The sequence below is a fragment of the Amphiprion ocellaris genome, chromosome 20 (assembly GCF_022539595.1).
Source record: "Amphiprion ocellaris isolate individual 3 ecotype Okinawa chromosome 20, ASM2253959v1, whole genome shotgun sequence".
Lineage (NCBI taxonomy): Eukaryota > Metazoa > Chordata > Actinopteri > Pomacentridae > Amphiprion > Amphiprion ocellaris.
In genome coordinates this window covers 31,003,785-31,025,775 of record NC_072785.1, presented here as the reverse complement: position 1 = coordinate 31,025,775, position 21,991 = coordinate 31,003,785, and the positions used below count along the sequence as shown (strand labels likewise).

Sequence of the window (21,991 nt, the reverse complement as noted above, 5' to 3'; positions counted from 1 at the left end):
TGGTCTCTCTTTACTGTTGCAGCGGTTTTGCAAATTGCAGACGGACCCTGTTCACTCCATAGACACCAATGTTATTCCTGTCGCTTGAAAGACAGCTACTTTTGATAAAACTGGGCTTGTAGCACATTGTCTGCCTTGCAACAATGGGAAAGAGGCATCGTTTATGTTTTGACAACCTATATCTAATGACTTATTGATGCTGGAAGTCCCAATCTGTGAATATCTTTCCAACTTTACTGAACTTGGGGCCACTACCACCTAAGGAGTGATATATTTAATTTTGAAAAAAGCATTTAGCTATACATAAAGCTTTAAGTGCTTTATTAACACGGAACTAAAAATTTTGTATTGTTTTATTATCACAGGTTCTGTCTGGAAAGAGGTGGAATCATTTTAAACAGTGAAATCAAACTAATAAAATGTAATGACCAACCAGTGAGCAATACTGGATTCTGCAAAAACATAAACAACTTTTTTAAAAATCTAAATCTTATCTTAACACAGTTAATGTATTAACTTATTTATGTGTGTATGCATGTATTTATTGATTTATTTAGTACTGTTAACATATCAGAGTTCTGAGTGAATTTTTCTTAAGATAGGAAAAGGCCATTTATTGATTACATATAGACTCTTAAATGTTTATTAAAAACTAAAAAGCATTTTAAAAAAACAACTTAGGCATTTATTGAGTCACTAAAATACTGTAGAGTACAGACCACATCAGCATGATTATAAGCATCCTCTGGTAAATTAACAACCAGATACTGATGTCTCTCACCATATGGACTTCAGGAGATGACTGGGGGATGATAAACTGTGACCTACTGGTTGGATTCTCTCTCTGTTCTCATGTTTCTTACATGTTTGTCCCCTGACAGCTGGATCCTAATGTTTTTTGAGCAACACACCATACTATGACGTTTTTACAATGATGGTTCTACTATGGAACCAGTTTGACATGTTCAGGTGTTCTTTGTGTGAAAACTCAGAGATTTCAGGGATCAGAAGGTGGTTTTCAACTTTCTTTGTTAACTTTCTGCTTCAACTTTAACCTAAATTTCCTTCACTAACCCAGCCCTCTGGACTTCCAGTAAGCTGTGTTCCTATTGGCTGTCCAGGTGGCTGCTTGGTGTTATCAGGAACACCTGAGCAGCTCAGTGTCTTCCTGCTTTATGTGGCTGCAAACATTTCCTCTGCTTCTCTTCACCAGTGAACTGGGTTTGGCTTCGTTGCTTTAGCTTGTTCTTTAGGCGTTGGCTTGCAGCTTCCAGCAGTAAAATCATCTTTAATGTGTTTCTTGGTGTGTTTTAGGGCTTTGTACTGGATAGTTGTCTTGGTAAATGAGGTTCTTTAGCCACAGTTAGCACATGGTGCTAATGTGTGCAGTGATTAGTGGATTTGGTACAGCTGAGTTGTGTCTTTATCTTGGCTGTAGTGAGTCTTCAGAGGTTTTTGGTCAGACACATTCTGTATTCTTGTTTGTGAAGCAACGTTGGTTGTCCAGAAGGTAAGAGTTCCTGTCCTGATTCTCTGTTCTCAGAGGTTCTCTGGTAGGCTGCAGGAGACTTTAGCGTTTGGGTTGTGCTAGTTTGGTTTTTGTATGGTTTCATTTGGACGACTATCTTGAGGCCCCTCCATGTGGTTTAGTGAGGTTTTCTGGAACAGTTCTACAAAGCAACCTGCAGCAGAAGAGACTTTGAGAGTTTTTAGGAAGTTCTGGAGAGCAGACTTTAGAGCAGCAGGAGAAGGTGAGCTTCAGAGTAGAAATGAGAAGGAAGCCTTCTTGACCCGTGTGGTGAGGTCCTGTACCAAGAGTTTGAGCAGGTTGTGAAGAGTCTGTAGTTCTTTGGTCTGAAAGCACAAGAAGAGTCGACTCATTAAAGGAGAAAACAGGAGATATTGTTGGTTCTTCTGTCGCTCTGCAGTTTCCTTAGACTGAATATCAAGTTTATATTTTAAATGATTTCCCATGTGAGCCCAAGAAGACTTCAATAAACTCCCTCCATCCCCTGGACACAACATATTTTATTACCATGTTAAATCTTTTAGTTTGTTTTTGAGTTTTAATCATAGTTTTAGCAGTTTTTTTCTCTTTGCTTGTTCAGTTTTGTAATCTGTGTGAAAGGTGCTAAACAAATAAAGTTGAATTGATAAACTGAATAATTGATTAACTCATGATTGTGACAATAGAAGTATTTTCGTTGTGATTTAGGGGTTTGTTTCATTTTTAAGGTTGGGGTTAAAATCTTGACAGAAAAAAAAGATTAAAGAAATAAACTACAGTAAAAAAAACAATTAAATCAATGGAAAAAAAACATTGAATATAATAAAACTTTTAAAAAGAAAATTAAACATTAAATACAATTAAATTATATTAGACAAAATATTTAATTAGATAATTAAACGGAAGATACAAAGCATGTAATTATGAAATTAAACAAAAATTTATAAACAAAAATATTAAACATTAAAGACGAAATATTTTAGATAAACATTCAAAAAATAAAATTAAACAAGAAAATTACACATTTAGAAAAATACAAAAAATGTAATTAGATTATTAAACCTTTAAAAGTCAAAACATTTAATTAAAAGGTGGTAAAACATTAAAAAAGAAAAACCTTAAAGATTTAATTGAAAAATTAAACATTGGGAAAGAAAAGGACATTTTTCAAACAAGCCGATAAAACATTTGAAAAAACAACAATTAAACATTAAAAAGACAAAACATTTCGAAATCAGATCAGACATTAGAACAGAATAAAAGGTGAGAAAAGAGCAAAACTAAACATTTAAGAAGAATCAAACTAAAGATAAAACCTTTGAAAAGACACCAGTTAAACTTTAGAAGATCAAATTAAACAGAAGAAACAATAAAATAATCAAAAGAGCAAAAACAGATAAAGGCTTTAAAGTGTTTTCTACTCTGAAATGAAAACATCAAGTTGTTTCTTCAAACATTTCCTCTTTCTATGTTCTTGGTTTGATTGTAGACAGATTTACTAAGAACTCATTTAAGAAAACTGCTTCCAGATAAAGTCTACTAGTAGTTGAAGGCACTGATCAAACTAATGTTACCTTCTGATCTCCACAAACTTTACTGTTCAGTGAAGAGAATCAAAGTTTGTTGAGGATTTCTAAAAAACCCACAGGTGAAGGTCTGAGAAGAACTCAGATGGATGGTCTAAATGTGAAATCAAGACTCATGGTCACAAGTTTTAAGGCTTCTGTTAACCAGAAAGTTCAAACTAACAGAGAAGTACTGAGAAACTTTTAAAACTTCAGTCCTCAGACTGTCTGAAGGTTCAAACTAACAGAGAAGTACTGAGAAACTTTTAAGATTTCAGTCCTCAGACTGTCTGAAGGTTCAAACTAACAGAGAAGTACTGAGAAACTTTTAAGATTTCAGTCCTCAGACTGTCTGAAGGTTCAAACTAACAGAGAAGTACTGAGAAACTTTGAAGATTTCAGTCCTCAGACTGTCTGAAGGTTCAAACTAACAGAGAACTACTGTGGGACTTAGAAAATTTCAGCCCTCAGACTGTGTGAAAGCTCAGGTCCTGAGGACTCGGGAGGTGTGGAGGCTTTGGAAAGTCTTGGAACTGAGGGTTCCACCCTCCAGCACAAAGGCTGAAGTCCAACCTCCTGAGAAAAACGGTCGAGTCAAGACTCGAGTTAAAAAAAAAACTCGAAAACGACAAAAAATAGATGATAAATGCGCAAAAAAAAGAAGAATTAGTATCTGAGCGGATAGCTCAGGGGGATAAGAGGAGAGACTACAGAGCAGAGGGTCGCAGGTTCAAGACCCACCAGTGGCAGTTTTCTTTCTTTGTCTTTGTCAGGATATTGAGAAAATTTAAGAAGTGTCTGGTCTTGAACCAGCGACCTGCAGCTCCATAGGCAAATCCTTAACTCACTGAGCTACAGATCAGATACAAAGAAATAAATTCGTCGTCCCTTTGGCATCGTAGTTCCTGAAGCGACCACATGGGTGGAGCCAAGGCGGAGTCTGGGTGGAGTCAGGGCGGAGAGTAGGCGGGGAGGTGGGTGGCGGCCTCCCCCCTCTACTCCCCCACCTCTCCCCACCGCCCACCACACCTTCCCCCGCCCGACGAGTTCTTCGAGTCTCCACGAGTTCTTCGAGGCTCCACGGGTTTTCCCGAGTTTCTGGAGTTTCCACCAGGTCGGAGGCAGAACAAGTCATCATGAAGAGGTGTTGAAGTCAGCCAGGATGGACTGACTTTTTACAGCAACTAGAAGGAAGACCACTAGAAGAGCAGGTCTTTAACCACCATCCATAAAATCCATGGAGTCGCTCCAGAGAAATGAAGGGAGGTCAACTTTTATCAACCTCCATCCAGATGTTCAACTCGATATCTTTACTTTGAGATTTTTAGCACCACAAACCTTTAGTATCACACTTTATTATCATTTATTAGGATTTTAATGGAATCCACCAGCAGATTTAGTTTTTCTTGACAAACTTTATTCTTGTCGTCGTGGGACTGCAGTATTTAAAACTCTTCCTTCTATTTGACCTCATGTTTATTAGTTTTAGTGGAGAAAGTTTTAATTGTCAATTAGTCTCTTAAAAACCAAATAATAAATTGGATTAGTCAAGAGGTTTAAATTTCTTACTTTGTCATATTTTAAATATGACAAAAAAATATAAAAAATAAAGCATCTTGAGACAATTTCACCTGTAATTGGCATTATATAAATAAAATTGAATTAAAATTGTATGTATCTTGTAATGTTGGAGTAATTCAGCCATATATGTTGGAAAACACATTTTCGTTGTCCATTAATCTGTTGATTGTTTTCTCCACTAATTCATTTCTTGTTTTGGTTTATAAAATGTCAAGCCCAAATATATTGTTTACGGTCATAAAAACCAAAAAGATTTACATTCATGATGCAGGAATCAGGCAGTTTTTCACTTTTTATCTTAGTTTAGTCAGAAAGATAGTTGATAATGTGTGAATTGTTGCAGCTTGTGAGCCGTAGAAGGTTTTAATCTTTGGGGCCGAGTGTCAGAAAACATTTAGAAACAAACATCAACAAAACACTCAACAAAGATTTGAACATCATTAAAGGGAAATCCAACTTTCGCATGACAATGTCTAATGACAGGACATTTATTTCCAACATAAATGTGTGATATTCATCCTCTGGAGCTTTCTCTTCACATCGTCTTCCACCTGGACTGGTTTGGTCGGGAGCATGTGCAACAAACATTTGAAAAACTGCACTTTAACATCAATGAATGACACTGAAGTTTAATCTGTACATAAATGAGACTGAGTCTGGATGTGCTGCTCTGTCATTAACTCCTAAGTTTAGGGAAAGTTCAAACAAAAGAGGAAAGTTCAGATCAGACTTGAGAATGAGCTTATTTTGAACAAACATCTCAGACTTTCTGAGCTTCAGCACCTCTAGCAAGATATTTTAACAACAAGCAACTGAAGAGATCCAGAAGTTGGAGAGAGTTAGCTTTAGCTGAGCCAAAGAACATGTGGGACGCTAACCTAGCAAACATTTCAGACTTTCCTCTGTGAATTCTGAGAAATAATTTACTATTTAATGACAGAGCTGCACATCTTAACTCAGTCTCATGAAAACAGACTCTAATTCAGTGTCATCCATCCATATTAAAGTGCAGTTACCCAAAATGTTTGTTGCATGAGCTCCAACAAAACCTGTCCAGGTAGAAGGCCACTTTGACAAACAGGAAGTGGAAGATTCCAAGCAGATTTATAGAAGGGGGAACCGGACTGTACTAAGTGTGGTCCAGTATAGAGGGGTGTTTTATGGGTTTTTAAGGCTGATAATGATTATTAGTGAGACATTTGGAGTAGATATTCATTTGCAGTAAATGAAAGTATTTAAAATCTTGAGTTAAACTTAGAAGAACACAAACTCTAACAGAAAACTTTGTTGATATGTTTTTGTTTTGTTTACAGATGTTAAAAAATAAAATAATGATAATCAGTAAATCAGTCAGCCCACAATTACTACAATTCTACAATGTATGTCTCTGTCCTTTGACTTGTTATTTGTACAATATACGATGTATATGATGGTGTTTTTTCATACCAAAGGCTCTACTATGATGTTTTCTAAGGGACATACGATGCTACTCTGGTTGTTCTGGCTCTGGGCTGCTGCACTCCTCCTCTGTTGTTTTCTGGATTGTACTCAGCTGCATGCCTTCGTCCATCCGGCCTCCGTTGACTCGTCCCGCCTGCCGTCTCTGGAGCTGAAGCTGGATTGGAACAGACCAAAGTACAGTCCAATCACGATGCCAGCTGCCTCCCAAAAGGCTCCTTCATCTGGCAGGTGGCAGCACTTCTTCTGAGGGGAAGCTGAGCTGGACCAGCAGAACTTTGGAGATGTGTTCCAGTGGTTGGTGGATGTGTGGGGAGATAGAGAGGGACCTTTGAATAGTTCACAAAGGAAAACAGGGAACCCATTGGTAGTTTTAGTTTAGGGTGCTACTGCGGTGTGTTTTTGGGTTTTAAGAGGTGAACAGGAAGAGTTTTTTTTCGTATTGATTATCTTTTACTTTGTTCCTGGTTGGAATGCCCATCAATGTCAACATGAAGTTTACTTTTAGTTCTGTTTATTTATTTTTATTTTACTAACACCCATTTGTTTTTAACCCCCTCACATGTTGTGTTGTTGTAAACTTACTCTTTCAAATAAATACTCGTCTAACCCTCTGGAAACCAGCATTTGGACTGTTTTTGTGTTGCTCCTCACCTACTGACAGCTGTGGACTAAAGGCTATACTTTGATGTTTTTAGAGCGACATGCTATACTATGATGTTTGTTGGGCGACATGCTATACTATAGGCTTTTTTAACTGACATATTACTGTGACTTTTTTTTGTTTTAGTTTTTTTTGTTTTTTTTAGCAACATAGAAGAATTTGAACAGTTTTAAAAATTACTATACTTTTACTTGTGCAATGAATTTATTATTCTATGGCATTTTTTAGATGACATATTATACTCTGATGTTTTCTTGAATTACATACTATTTTGACAATATACTGCATTGTGACATTTTTTGAACCACATATCATACATGACAATTTTAGGCAACATCCTATCATTTTGTGCTTTTTGAACCACATAATAATTTATGTTTTGTTTTTTTTTCTTGCCAACATGCTGTACTATGAACTACAGGCCATACTATGTTATTCTTGAGTAAAGCATACTATATTTTGACATTTTCTGAACTACATCCTATACTATGGCGTTATACACAGAGTGCTTTGGTTACATGTTGATTTATAATCTAGATTTTTTTCTGTTTTGTTTTTTGACAGGATTACCACAGACCTGACTGTGAACACTGTTGACACCCACCTCAGGGAGACGCTGCCTAAGATCTCAAGGCTGCTTGGTCGTGGTCTTTCTGGCACGTACTCTTCCAAGATGAGCCGGGAAGTTAAACACTGATGGAATGACACCAGGTCTAAGCCGACAAACTTCCAATTCCTCCTCAACCCATAGTCTCTGGGAAACCTACATGGAGTAAGAAAAGTAGACAGAGAAGTAATTAAGTCTGTACTCAACATATTAAAAAGAAATCATGCTAATAAATTAAGTACAAAGAACCAAATTCACCAATATACTGGAGACCAGAGCTATTTAATTTGATAAGTATAACCTTGTTTAGTAACATTTCAATTATTTGAGAGCAGTCCTAAAGAATTGCCTGTAATCCCAATCATAACATGGGTTTGGAGGAAGAACATAGATGGTAATCTGGATATACATGAGTTAGGCTTTATAAGTACTATTGGTAGTATTGGTGGTAGTAATAGCAATGTGACTACTACTAGTAGTAGTGGAAGTACACTACTGCTGCTGATACTGGGACTGCTACTACAACTTGTAATACTATTACAAATGCTGATACTACTTCTATGACTCTAACAGCTGTTTATACTACTACTGCTGCTTGTACTTTTAGTATTACTACTACTGCTTGTACAACTATACTACAGCTACTATTAATCGTCTGGTATTTGGTTGTCAAGCTGCTAGCTCGCCTTAGCGTTTTGCTAGTGGCTAACTAGTTAGCTCTCATAGACTGGAAGCTCTCAACAAGATTTCATAATGAAAAAAGAGCCAAAAACTATTCTTACCTATGAAAAGTCATTCCAAGTTTCCTTGTCTCAATTGTACGACATAGTGTGTAACTGTATGCAGCACAGTGAGCCGGCATACTTCTTGTTTCCGTTTCCACGCTGTCTACATCAACAGAATGCACTGAAACTTTTCCCCCACTAGCTTAGCCTCGCTGTAGCACGCAGCTCAAAGGGGCGTGTCCTATCTACTCATTCATATCTATGAGAACAACGGTAGCTGCACATAAGGACACCTGACGTTGATTAGCTGCGTAAATACCATTATATACAGTCTATGGTAAATACGTATGTGAATCGCATCATTCGCTGCAGCAGCCAGTCACCGGTCACTCACTGACTCACATTGAAAAATAGCACAGAATGAATTGTTACGTGTTTATTTTATTTACAATTTAGGTTGGATTTTTTTTTTTGTGCACAGCGCAGATTTTCTGTGAGCGGAGACGGTGTCAGCAGTGCGCAATTGCGCAGGCGCGCAGCTTAGAGGGAACAGTGGTCATAGGTTAGTATGTCGTCCGAAAATTGACAAAAACATCATAGTTTAGTATGTCGTCCGAAAATTAACAAAAACCTCATAGGTTAGTATGTTGTCCGAAAATGGACTAAAACGTCATAGGTTAGTATGTCGTCCAAAATATCACCAAAACGTCATAGGTTAGTATGTCGTCCGAAAATGGACAAAAACGTCATAGTTTAGTATGTCGTCCGAAAATGGACAAAAACGTCATAGTTTAGTATGTCGTCCAAAATGGACAAAAACGTCATAGGTTAGTATGTCATCCAAAAATTTAATAAAACGTCATAGGTTAGTATGTCGTCCGAAAATGGACAAAAACGTCATAGGTTAGTATGTCGTCCGAAAATTGACAAAAACGTCATAGGTTAGTATGTCGTCCGAAAATGGACTAAAACGTCATAGGTTAGTATGTTGTCCGAATATTGACAAAAATGTCATAGGTTAGCATGTCGTCCGAAAATGGACATAAACATCATAGGTTCGTATGTCGTCCAAAATGTCACTAAAACGTCACAGTTTAGTATGTCATCCAAAATTTGAAAAAAGTCATAGTTTAGTATTTTGTCCGAAATTTGAAAAAAACGTCATAGTTTAGTATGTTGTCCGAAATTTGAAAAAAAGTCACAGTTTAGTATGCCATCCAAAATGTCAGCAAAAGTCATAGTTTAGTATGTCGTCCAAAATGTCACCAAAAAGTCATAGTTTAGTATGTTGTCCGAAATTTGAAAAAAACGTAATAGTTTAGTATGTTGTCCGAAATTTGAAAAAATGTCATAGTTTAGTATGTCATCCAAAATGTCACCAAAAAGTCATAGTTTAGTATGTCGTCCAAAATGTCACCAAAATATCATGGTTTAGTATGTCGTCCGAAATGTCACCAAAACATCAGTTTAATATGTCTTCCAAAATGTAACCAAAAAGTCAGTGTTTATCATGTCTTCCGCAATTTGAAAAAAAAGTCATAGTTTAGTATGTCGTCCAAAATGTCACCAAAATGTTACTGTTTTGTCTGTCGTCTGAAAATCGAAAATCGCGCCATTGTATAGTCAGTCAAAAAAAACGTCATAGTATTTTATGTCAGAAACCATCATGGTATCATACGTTGACAAAAATGTCATTGCATAGTATGTCAAAAAAACGCCATTGGACAGTATATTGAAACGTCATACTTTTCGTACATAAAAAAAATCATAGTTTAGTATGTCAAAAAGTCGCCATAGTACAGTATGTCAAAAGAAATGTTGCAGCATAGGATCATAAAAACGCCATCGTATAGTGTGCCGATAAACGTCATAATATAGTACGCTGAAAAACATCATACTATAGTATGTTGAAAAAATGTCACAGTATAGTATCATAGAAAACATCATGGTATGGTACGTCGAAACGACATAGTATAGTGTCATTAAAAAGTTATAGTTCTAGTATGTCGATAAAATGTCATCGTATAGTATGTTGAAACAAACGTAGTATAGTATCATTAAAAAACGTCCTAGTATCATTTGTCGAAAAGAACGTTGTAATATAATATTTCAAAAAAAATGTCGTAGTATAGTATCATTAAAAAGTCATAGTAAAAAATAAAAATGTTGTGGTATAGTATCCTGTCAACATATGTTCTAGACGTCAACATATGTTCTGGACATCAACATATGTTCTGGACGTCAACATATTCTAGACATCAACATATGTTCTAGACGTCAACATGTTCTAGACGTCAACATATGTTCTGGACGTCAACATATGTTCTGGACGTCAACATATGTTCTGGATGTCAACATATGTTCTGGACGTCAACATATGTTCCAGACATCAACATATGTTCTAGACATCAACATGCGTTGTAGACATCAACATATGTTCTGGATGTCAACATGTTCTACACGTCAACATATGTTCTAAATGTTAACACGTGTGCTAGACAACATATATTCTCGACGTCAGCATGTTCCAGCAGCTGGATTAAACATCAACATTCAAACAGCTTCAGTTTGACTCTTTAAGGCAACAACAACTAATCATGAATCAAACTCACTAATTTACACCAAGTGTCACTCTAAAACTACATTAACAAGAACTTTGTTGCTTCTTTTCTTCAAAACAATTTTTATATGAAAACTTCAGCACGTTTTACCTCATCAGGTGGTTCCTTCTTCTCTGGCTGTTACCGTGGCAACAGCCCTTCTCCCTGACTCTATTGCCGTGGCGACTCTTCCATCCCACCATCAGCTAAACAAACAGAAATAATAGCAGAGGGAGCAGCTTCCAGGTCTGTTGCCACGGAGACGATCACCGAAACGTGAGCGGAGGCGAGGAACCCCATGTGACCGTCAGCCGGCCTCCTGATAGGACGAGACAGAAACACGGTTTTTATTCAAGGTCTTTAGGATCAATGTTCAGAATGAAGCTTTTGTTTGTGTTCAATCAGCTGAAGTGATGATATGAATAGCTTCAGACTGAGTTTATATCATGAGGAGGAGGTTTATGTGATTCTACGGAAGCCCAGAACAGACAAACTAGAGCCTACAGAAGGACTTCATGTTTTTAGAGAACACTTTAGGTTCTCTTTTACACCACGAACAGCTGAGTGAGACAAAGTTCTATTGAGCTGGTTGTAGTCTGCAGCTTCACCACCAGATGTCACTAAAGTCACTGAGCAGCATCATCAATAATCAATAATCAATGACAGCCACTTCAACCCTTAACATCTGTAATCTGTCATTAAATTCATCAGAAAGAACATTCCAGATCTCCACATCGTCATTATTATTTTATTGTTGTAGGAATCTGCAGCTGATTTATTCCAGTTTCAGATTTCTACAGCTTCATTCTGACCAGTGATGATTATCCTACGATGTGTTCATCAGTTCATATTGTACTGGTTAGATACTTGGACTAACGTTGACCAGATCAAGACAAAGTTCTCGTCAAGTTCAGACACACAAAGAGACAAAATGATGGGAGAAACACAATAACCACAAATAGACACAAAAGAACCAGAAAGCGATGGAAAACTACCACAAAGACGCACAAATGCAAAGAGATACAAAACAACCACAAAGAGACACAAACAACAATAAAGAGACGCAAAACCACCACAAAGTGTCAGGGCCCACACCTGATCTCCATTATTCTCCCTCCTTTCTGTTAATTCCATCTGTTTTCCTCTCTTTCAGTTCGCTCTCTCCCTCCACAGCTGCAGCACATCATTAATCAGTCTCATCTAATGAACTCCGGACAGCTGTGACGCAGCACACCTGCGATCCATCAAACACCATGAAAGCTGGTCTCACGCTCCACACCCTGACACATAGCGAGTTCCTCTTAGTGTATTCCCCGACAGTTATTTATTTAGTTAGTTTACCTGCCTGCCTCCTTTAGTTGGTCCTGTAGTTTCATTCAAATACATCTACTTTTTTTTTGTTTTTGTTTTCCACCACTCGTCTGAGGATTCTCTGGTTGGGTTCACCCCATGTAACACAAAGACACAAAACAACCACAAAGAGAGGCAAAACAAACACAAAGACAAAAAATTACCACAAAGAATAAAAAATAACAGACACAAAACAACCACAAAACATGTCTGTGTAATTTCTCATTCATCCAGGTCACGGTTATCCATCCAAAGTTGTTTAAATCAATTCAACTGGACTTTAAGAAAGTTCCTTGAAGACGTTTCACCTCTCATCCAAGAGGCTTCTTCAGTTCTTGGATGAGAGGTGAAACGTCTTCAAGGAACTTTCTTTAAGTCCAGTTGGATTTAAACAACTTTGAATAACCACAAAGAAACAACCACAAAGAGACACAAATGTACCACAAAGAGGCAGAAAAAGCCACAAACTCCTCCCAATGAGCTGCTTCTGTTTCCTTTTCTCACCATCTTCTCCACAACAACCGCCATTACTTCCTCTAGCACTGTTCAAACACTCTGCTGGACCAACAGCCAATCAGAAGCCTCGATGAGCAGCATGTGGTTTAACTGGTCATGGTGTAACTATGACTGTTTATCCGTAATTTAAATTCCTTTAAGTCAAACCTGGCACAGAGAAGAAGATTGAGTCAGGAAGAACGAAGAACAAACAATGAATAAAACAAATAAACAAATACATCGTCTGCATAGTAACTATGATACTTGTACAAGACACTTTTACTGGTTTAAATGGGAGTATTTTTACTGTTACTGTGTTCTATTAATGTATTAAAGGGATAGTTCGGGATTTTTGACATGAATCTCTATGGCATCCCTATCATTAGTAACGTACACTCTCACTGTCTTACCGATGACAGTGTCCCGTGAGCCGAGTTCTGGTCCGGTTCTGGTCGCGGCGAAAGTAGTCCGGCAGGTTTCCAGGGTCACTTAAATAAAACGTATTTCTTCTAAAAATAGCATGTGTTCAAAAGAGTGATTTATTTGCATCACAAAACCCATATCAACAACACATGCGCGATCAATGCGCGCTGCCTGGAGGACAGCACGCATTGATAGCGCATGTGTTGTTGATATCAACACATGTACGCAGCAGTCAGCTTACGGCAGCGCGCATTGATACGACGGGACAGGAAGTAGTGCCAAGTGATTACGTGGTGTGACTTTTTCGTGGAAATGGGTTTTGTGATGCAAATAAATCACTCTTTTGAACACATGCTGTTTTTAGAAGAAATACGTTTTATTTAAGTGACCCTGGAAACCTGCCGGACTACTTTCGCCGCGACCAGAACCGGACCAGAACTCGGCTCACGGGACACTGTCGGGGGTAAGACAGTGAGAGTGTACGTTACTAATGATAGGGATGCCATAGAGATTCATGTCAAAAATCCCGAACTATCCCTTTAAAGCTACCAGTAGGACCACCCTCCGTCTTACTGGTCAAGAAGAAGTGCCAAAAGTATGCGGACACTGTTACAATAACGAGAATCATCCAACTGTCCACATACTTTTGACAAGTTACCAGTATTATGAGTCTTACGTGTCAAACGTATGTGGACACTATTGGTCCAGTCCTGTATTATTCAGACTTAATGAGAACATTCAGGCGTCCACATACTTTTGCTGTGGTACTTCCTGGTCCCATTTGCACATTCTGCAGCATCACCATGACAACAGCATGGCCATTGCTCCTGGCTCCTCCCTCCACGACCTCCGGCTTCCTGTCATTCTTCGCGCTCTTCCTCCAGGAAACAGGAAGCATCTGAGTCACCGTGACAACAATCAGCCCTCCAGAGTGTGTGTGTGTGTGTGTGTGTGTGTGTGTGTGTGTGTGTGTGTGTGTGTGTGTGTGTGTGTGTGTGTTTACACTGTTTGTTTAAACACAATACATACATACATGAACACAGAGAATCCTGTTCTCTGATTGGCTGTTGAGCAGGTCGCAGTCATCCTTGAGGACATTCCTTGGGTCCTTGAGGAGGTTTGGGGTTCCTCTAGGTGCCTACACTGGGCCTTGAAATCCATTCAAAGGTTGCTGAGAAAATTCCATGCCTCCTTACAGAGACTAGGAGGTCCTGGAAGAGATCCCAAGGGTCCTGGAGAAGGGTCAGATGGTCATTGAGGTGTCCAGGTTTCCTTGAGGAGGACCCACGAGTGCTTGAGAGAGGTTCAGTGGTCACTGAGGTGTTCCAGATGTCCTTGAAGAGGTGTCTGGAGGCTGTCAATGGTCCTTGAGAACAACTTGTTGCTTCAGAAAACTATCTAACCTCCTCAGAGATTTGTGTGTTCTCAAGGACCTGGAAATTCCTCAAAGACCTCTGCTACATTCTCAAGGATCCTCCAAGAATCACGAAGAACTCCTGAATCTCCGGTGTCTTTTCAAGTACCACCATAAGCAACTCTTTACAAATATCTCAACCTTCTCAAGGACCTGAACTTTACAGGAACTGTAAATGTTTATAATCATTAAATCTGAACTTAAATTCTGTTTCCAGCTGTTTCTGTTCTTAGATTTTTACAATCAGAAACAAATTTTCCTTGAAATTAATCAAAATCTTCCAGAAATTCCATTTTATCTGCCGAGAGGAAATTACTCTGAAAATAAAATGTTGACTAAATGCTGAATAAATTAAACTGCTCTATTTCTGTTTCTGATTTTTGAACTAACACTTCCTTAAACCTTCACAACTGATAATGTTAGAGATTTAAATAGGTAATAATAAAGGATTCTGTTGTTTTAAATAAAGTTTTACAGGTTTTAATGTGGTCTCACGTTAGACAACACTGTTTTGCCAAAAGTATGTGGACAGCTAACTATGACAACCACATATGATTGTCATAGTTAGCTGTCCACATACTTTTGTAAGAATGAAAGAAAGGAAGAAGCCATTTTTTTCCCATTCCAAAAGTATGTGAACACTTTGGTACCAATTTCCTATATATATCTCCACATACTTTGGCCATGTTGTGTATTTATCACAGTGAGGCATCTTTCAAAAAATCTGCACATTTTCATACATCACCAAAAATATTTGGACATCCTTTGAACTAACATCATATCAATCACATGTTTAGTTGTCCACATGTTTCTGAACACATGAAATGGTTTATACATGAAAAACTGTCTAAAGTATGTGGACATCTTGAAGTCGATTCCATATTAACCTTTAATATCCAGGTGTCCACATATTTTTGGTCAGGTTGTGTGTCTATTCAAGAAGAAACCTGCATATTTTTGATTGTTAGTGACACAGCATGTAGCCATAAGTATTTAGATAGACTTTGCCGTGAGTGTCATATCAACTGTCCACATACTTTTGGACACTAAAACAGTCACTGTGAGTTTACAGCCTGCTTATATATTTAATCAGAGGGTTTAGGAAAGAAGAAGTTCCAAAAGTTTGTGGACACTTTGGGGCAAATCTTATATTAATCACACTAAAATTGTCACATTTTCATACATCACCAAAAATATGTGGACATCTTTTTAACTAACACCATATTAATCACACATGTTCAGCTGTTCACATGCTTTTAAACATATGAAATGGTTTATACAGAAACGTCAAAAAAAAAATTGTGATCTCTCCGAGGTTAAAAATGTATAAATTAGAGGGACTTCCGGGTCACAAAGGGATGGCAGCTTAGCGCGTGGTCTCCCGACCAAAAGAAAGAAATTGCCCCCAAAAGTCAAGTAATATCGACAGAAATCTCAACTAACACAGCTTACTGAAGAAAGAGGATGCCTCCTAAGAAGAAAAATATGCAAACGGACTCGACAATTAAAGAAACGGACGTGCCAGCGGATGCCGATGTTATTGCTAACTTAGTCGCTGCTAACCGGAGGGAAAATGAAGAGAGTGAGCCCGAAGTGGATGTGACGAACAATGAAATACTCAAAGAATTATGTGAGTACAGGCTGGAAATTAAGACGGAGTTTGCAAAGACTAATTCCAGACTGGACGAAGCTGAGAAAAGAATCGGAGGAAATGAGGAAAAGATACAAGACATTGAAGAAGTTATGGTGGAAATGCTAAAAACACAAGAGCAACTGCAGGAGAAGCTAACGGATCAAGAGTGCAGATTGAGGAGAGAAAACATCAGGATATACGGGATACCGGAACAGAACGAACAAAGCCCAAAAACAATGATTACATTTATAGAGAAAGTGCTCAGAGAAAATCTTTCCATTCCTGCTACGCTCGACCTACAGATACAGAGAGCTCATCGTGCCCTCGGCCCCCGACCCCCGCCGGGAGCCACACCAAGATCTATCGTCGTTAAATTTCAGAGTTATATAGTGAAAGAAGAAGTGATCCGCCTGGCATGGCTCAAGAAAGGCTTTACTCTTGACGGCCACAAGATAAGCTTGGACCATGATTATGCTCCTGCTATTTTGCATAAACGGAAAGCCTATGCGGAGGCGCGAAGAGTCCTGAAGGAAAACAAGCTACGTTTCCAGACACTGTATCCAGCGCGATTAAGAGTTCACTACGAGGAAGGGCAAGTAACATACGGCACAGTGGAAGAGGCGACCGCTGACATGGCAAGTCGTGGTCTGCAGGTGAAGGTCATCGAGCAACCAGCAACGTTGTTGGAGAGGATTCAGCGAGGAGCATGGCAGCCTGTGCGGACCAAACGGAGCACCGCGGCAGGGAAGACTGAGTACTTCAGACAGAAGCTGCAAGCATTCAGGCGCACTCAAGCGGAGGATTTGGGGTAAAGTTTCAATTTCAAACGAGTAATACATTGGGACAATGGCATATTGGGACAAAATGTTGAAACTTTTGGTCGGAAGATAGAGATATACAAAGATAATACTAAACTGTCTACATGACTGACATCACATTGGAGGGCCCTCTACCACACTGGGGGAGCAGAGGCTATCCCTCAAATAGGCAACTGGTCAGTAAATGGACCTTAGGGTTGGAAGTAATGATTGACATTTGTTCATTGTTCATAATGCTGTTTCTTACTGTTGGTTTTATGTTGTTTGAATGGGAGCGCTTACAGAGAACTAATACAAACTGTTTATATGCAGGAAGAGCCAGTTGAAATTGTTTCATTTAATGTAAATGGAGTTTTGAATCCTATAAAGAGGAGTAAAATTTTAACAAAATTGAAATGAGAAAAGGCACAGATAGCCTTTCTTCAAGAAACTCATTTGAGTCAATCTGAGCATGCTAAACTAAAAAGACAGGGTTTTAAATTTACATTCTCCTCCTCCTACAAAAAAGGGTCTCGGAGAGGGGTTGCAATTTTAATTTCCAATACTCTAAATTATGAACATATATCAGAAATACAAGATGAAGAAGGAAGATTTGTTAAAATCACAGGAAAAATAGAAGGACGGGAAATAACACTTATAAATACATATATCCCCCCAGGTAGTGACTGGACCTTTTACAGACGTATATTTGACCTTATGGTAAACTCGCAAGGAGTTGTCATTTGCGGAGGAGACTTTAATATTCGACTACATCCTAAACTTGATGCATCCAGCTTTTCAACCAAGAAAATACACTGATTAAAAGAGTAAATGCATTGATGAAGGAATTGGGCATAATTGACGTTTGGCGAGAACTACACCCTAAGGGCAGAGACTATACCCATTATTCACATCCGCACAGAGTTTACTCAAGAATAGATTATTTTTCCATGTTTCACAGTGAACGTTTCAGAATAAAGGACTGTAGAATTAAAACAATTGATCTTTCAGATCATAGTCCTATATCAATGTCAATTATCTTAGAAAAGAAGGTTCGAAAAATGATGTGGAAGTTAAACTCAAATATATTGAATGATTTAAAATTGAGACAACAAATAAAGGAGGACATTAAAAACTATCTTGATCTGAACGATAATGGTGAAGTATCCCAGATTATGTTGTGGGACGCTCTAAAAGCAGTGATGAGAGGGAAAATAATCTCAATGACATCACACTTAAAAAAAATAAAAGGGCAAAAATTAGTTGACCTTCAAGGAAAACTGAAACAACTACAACAAATAGACAGTAATAAAAGTAATTTGAAAATTAAAGAAGAAATTAAGCAAACAAAAAATGAAATTAATGACATTTATACCCAAGATATCCAGAAAAAAATTGTTTTTTTGAAACAGAAATACTACGAAATTGGGAGCAAATCGACTAAATTGTTAGCATACAAATTAAGAAAACAGAGAGTTGAAAATACAATTTATAAAATAAAACATCCTTATACTAAGAAACTCGAAAATGAACTGGAGAAAATTCAAGAGAGTTTTGAATTATTCTATAAAGAGTTGTATGCTCAATCCCAAATATCAAATGAGATAAAAATTGAAGAATTTCTGAAAACATTGAATCTACCGACATTAATATGTGCACAAAATGACAATTTACTACAACCAATAACAACCAAGGAACTGGATCTGGCGATTTCAAAACTTAAGGTTGGGAAATCCCCGGGTTCAGATGGATATACCACAGAGTGGTATAAATCATTAAAGGAAGAGTTATGCCCTGTTCTATTAAAGACCTTTAATTGGATAATGCAAAATTGTCAAATCCCCCCTTCTTGGAAAGATGCGGTGATTTCTGTCTTACCTAAGGAGGGTAAGGACAAGCAGGATTGCAGTAGCTATTGTCCCATCAGCGTACTCAATTTAGACTACAAATTATTTACAGCAATTATTGCTCGCAGGTTAGAAAAGATTCTTCCTGAATTGATACATTTAGACCAATGTGGATTTATCCAGCAAAGACAGACCTCCGATAATATAAGACGCTGTTTACACGTTATAAGACAATTAAATGAGCAAAAGACCAGAGCGGTAATTGTTGGATTAGATGCAGAGAAAGCTTTTGATTCGGTCAGATGGTTATTCTTATATAAAGTACTTGCTAAATTTGGATTCAAAGAAAGCTTTATTACAGTAATACAGTCACTATATGATAATCCAAGGGCCTGCATAAAAATTAATGGTGATCATTCTGACTACTTTCTCTTGAAGAGAGGGACGAGGCAGGGATGCCCGATCTCACCTCTTCTCTTTGCCATTTATATAGAACCGCTTGGCCAGTTACTAAGACAAACGACAGATATCAAAGGGGTTAAGGTTGCTGGAACTGAACAAAAAGTTGCAATGTTTGCTGATGATGTTTTAGTCTTTTTGGAGGAACCTGAAGAATCATTTACAGTGTTGATGACCTTACTAAATAATTTTGGACAGCTGTCTGGTTACAAACTTAACATAACAAAAACTCAAGTGATGACTTTGAACTACAGTGCTTCAGAATCCCTTAGAGATGAATATGACCTTGAATGGGAGGCATCATCTTTAAAATATTTAGGAATAATACTTACAAAAGATACCTCAAAATTATACCAAGCAAATTATGACCCAATATCGCAGACAATAAAATCAGACATTCATAGATGGAATCTTCTCCCTTTTCTAAATCTGAATTCTAGAATTATTGCAGTGAAAATGAATATACTTCCCCGATTGTTGTATTTGTTTAGAACATTGCCTATTGAAGTGAGTGACGGTCAATTTAAGGAATGGGATAAATGGGTCTCACGCTTTGTGTGGCAGGGGAAAAGACCAAGAATTCGTTACACTGTCCTACAATTGAGATAAGATAAGGGAGGAGCAGCGCTCCCTTGTTTCAAATTCTACTATTATGCATCACAAGTTATTCCTTTATTGCACTGGTGTAACCCAGACTATCAAGGCATATGGAAGACAATACAACTTAATATGTCTTCTAAATTCCCCCTACCAGCTGCAATTGCAGACAAAAGACTAGCTGAAGAGTTAGAAGGCATTAACCCATGGTTAGAACAAACACTTAAAACATGGCATAAAATAATTAAAATATGCGACATAGAAAAGATGTTAAAAAGTTTCAGATGGTGCGCCTATGATACAGAGTTTCAACCAAACAAAAATGATAAAAGGTTTCAAATTTGGATAGAAAAAGGTTTGACAACCTATTTTTCTTTCACCCATAAAGGGACATTACGGAGTTTTCAAACCTTGAGAACCGAATTTGGTTTGGAGCACACTGACTTCTTCAGGTTTCTTCAAATGCGTGACTACTTTAATAAACAATGTAAAAGATCACAACTTTCTCATGCTGAATCCAACTTTTTCAATATTTTAAAATCAACCTTCAATTCTTCATTAAAAAGGGGGATCAGTAAACTGTATAATGGGATATTAGATGCACAAAACGAGAATACTACTCATATTAAAGAAAAATGGGAACATGAGGCAGGAATAGAAATTTCGAACGAGACTTGGGGTAAAGTGTGTGTTTTTCAGTGGACTTCTACTAACTCGCTAATCTGGAGAGAACACTGCTGGAAAAACACTATACGCTTTTTTAGGACCCCAAAGCAGAGTAAATATAAAAATCTAAACACAAAATGTTGGAGGAAATGCGGGTCCTTGGACGCAAATCACTACCACATATTCTGGGAATGCCCTGTATTACAACAATATTGGTCTGAAATCCATAAGGTTTTGAAAGATGTCTTTGAGGTTCATATTGAAAAAGATTTTGCTAACCTGTATTTTGGTCTGATTCCCACATTGGACAGAAGAGGGGACGTAAAATTATTACAGGCACTTTTAGCTGCCAGCAAAAAAGCTATCACCAAAAAATGGCTAAATCCAAATTCCCCAACACTGGATGACTGGTTTGGGACTATTAGCGAAATATATAAAATGGAAAAATTGACATATTCTTTGCAAACTCGAATAGATAAATTCTTCTCAATTTGGAATAAATGGATTAATTTTATATCTCCTCTTCGAACCGACTTTACTTGACTGAATCTACGTAAATTTAAATCCTTTTTGACTGACTGTCTTAGTATTTGTATGGGTATTGGGGCTTGAAGATATATCAAAAGTATTGCTTATGCCGAGTTTCTTGTGTTACTTGGGTATTAGACAATATCGAAGAGAAAGCAAGAAAATCGGACTAACAACTTATCAATTCATTGGAAAAATATAGAAATATATTGTATATTGATAGCCAGCTGAATAATACCGAGATATGTCTTTTTATCCATATCGTCCAGCCCTAATACATACATGTATATAACTTCCTAAATACATGAGTGTACATACAAATACAAGTATATTCAATGTTTTATTTTGATTTAATTTAATTTTTTCTTTATACTCATTTGGTCTAATTTTGAAATCTGTATCTCCCAAATTTTTTTTTAAATTAATTAATTAATTTATTTTTTCATAGAAATATCTGCTGTTAGCTCCCAGTTCTGTTTTCTGTTTACTGTTTTCGAAAAAAAAAAAGAGGTTCATGTTGTTAATGTCCTAAAAATGTTTGTAAAATTAACATCAACCTTTCAAATAAAGAAATAATTACAAAAAATATATATATATAAATCATAAATCATTAAGGTGTCCACATATTTTTGCAATGTGGCCATAAGTATTTGGACGTTCTTTAGTGACAATGCTACTTCAAATGTCCATATACTTTTGGACACTAAAACAGTCACTGTGGGTTTACAACCTGCTTATATATTCAGTCAGAGGGTTTTGGAAAGTAGAAGATCCAAAAGTATTTGGACACTTTGGAGACAATCTTATGTTAATCATATTAAAAACAAACATTGAGCTGTCCACATACTTTTGGTTAGGTATTTGTTGCAGAGAAATCAGCACTTTTCTGGCCAAATCTGTTTGGACGTCCTTTTTTTTATTTTTATTTACTTTGAGTAAAATGCAGCTGATAACAAATGTGTGTTTGTGATGTGAAAACCTGCTGAGTGACGGACCGAGGTTTGGTCCAAATATCTCCAAGGTCTCAGAATCTGGAGGAAACCGAGTCACCATATCAAGACGCTGCACACTTCCT

At 37.4% G+C, this 21,991-nt stretch overlaps 1 long non-coding RNA gene across 1 annotated transcript; it reads right to left on the bottom strand.

Moving 5' to 3' along the window:
• Positions 1-4,114: 4,114 nt before the first annotated feature.
• LOC129347792 (uncharacterized) lies at positions 4,115-12,923 on the bottom strand. The gene is made up of 4 exons (XR_008600052.1): positions 12,562-12,923; positions 10,819-11,026; positions 7,380-7,538; positions 4,115-6,440 (listed from the first exon to the last, which is right to left on the bottom strand). It is a non-coding gene; the product is annotated as an uncharacterized LOC129347792 (long non-coding RNA).
• Between the last annotated feature and the right edge of the window lie 9,068 nt (positions 12,924-21,991).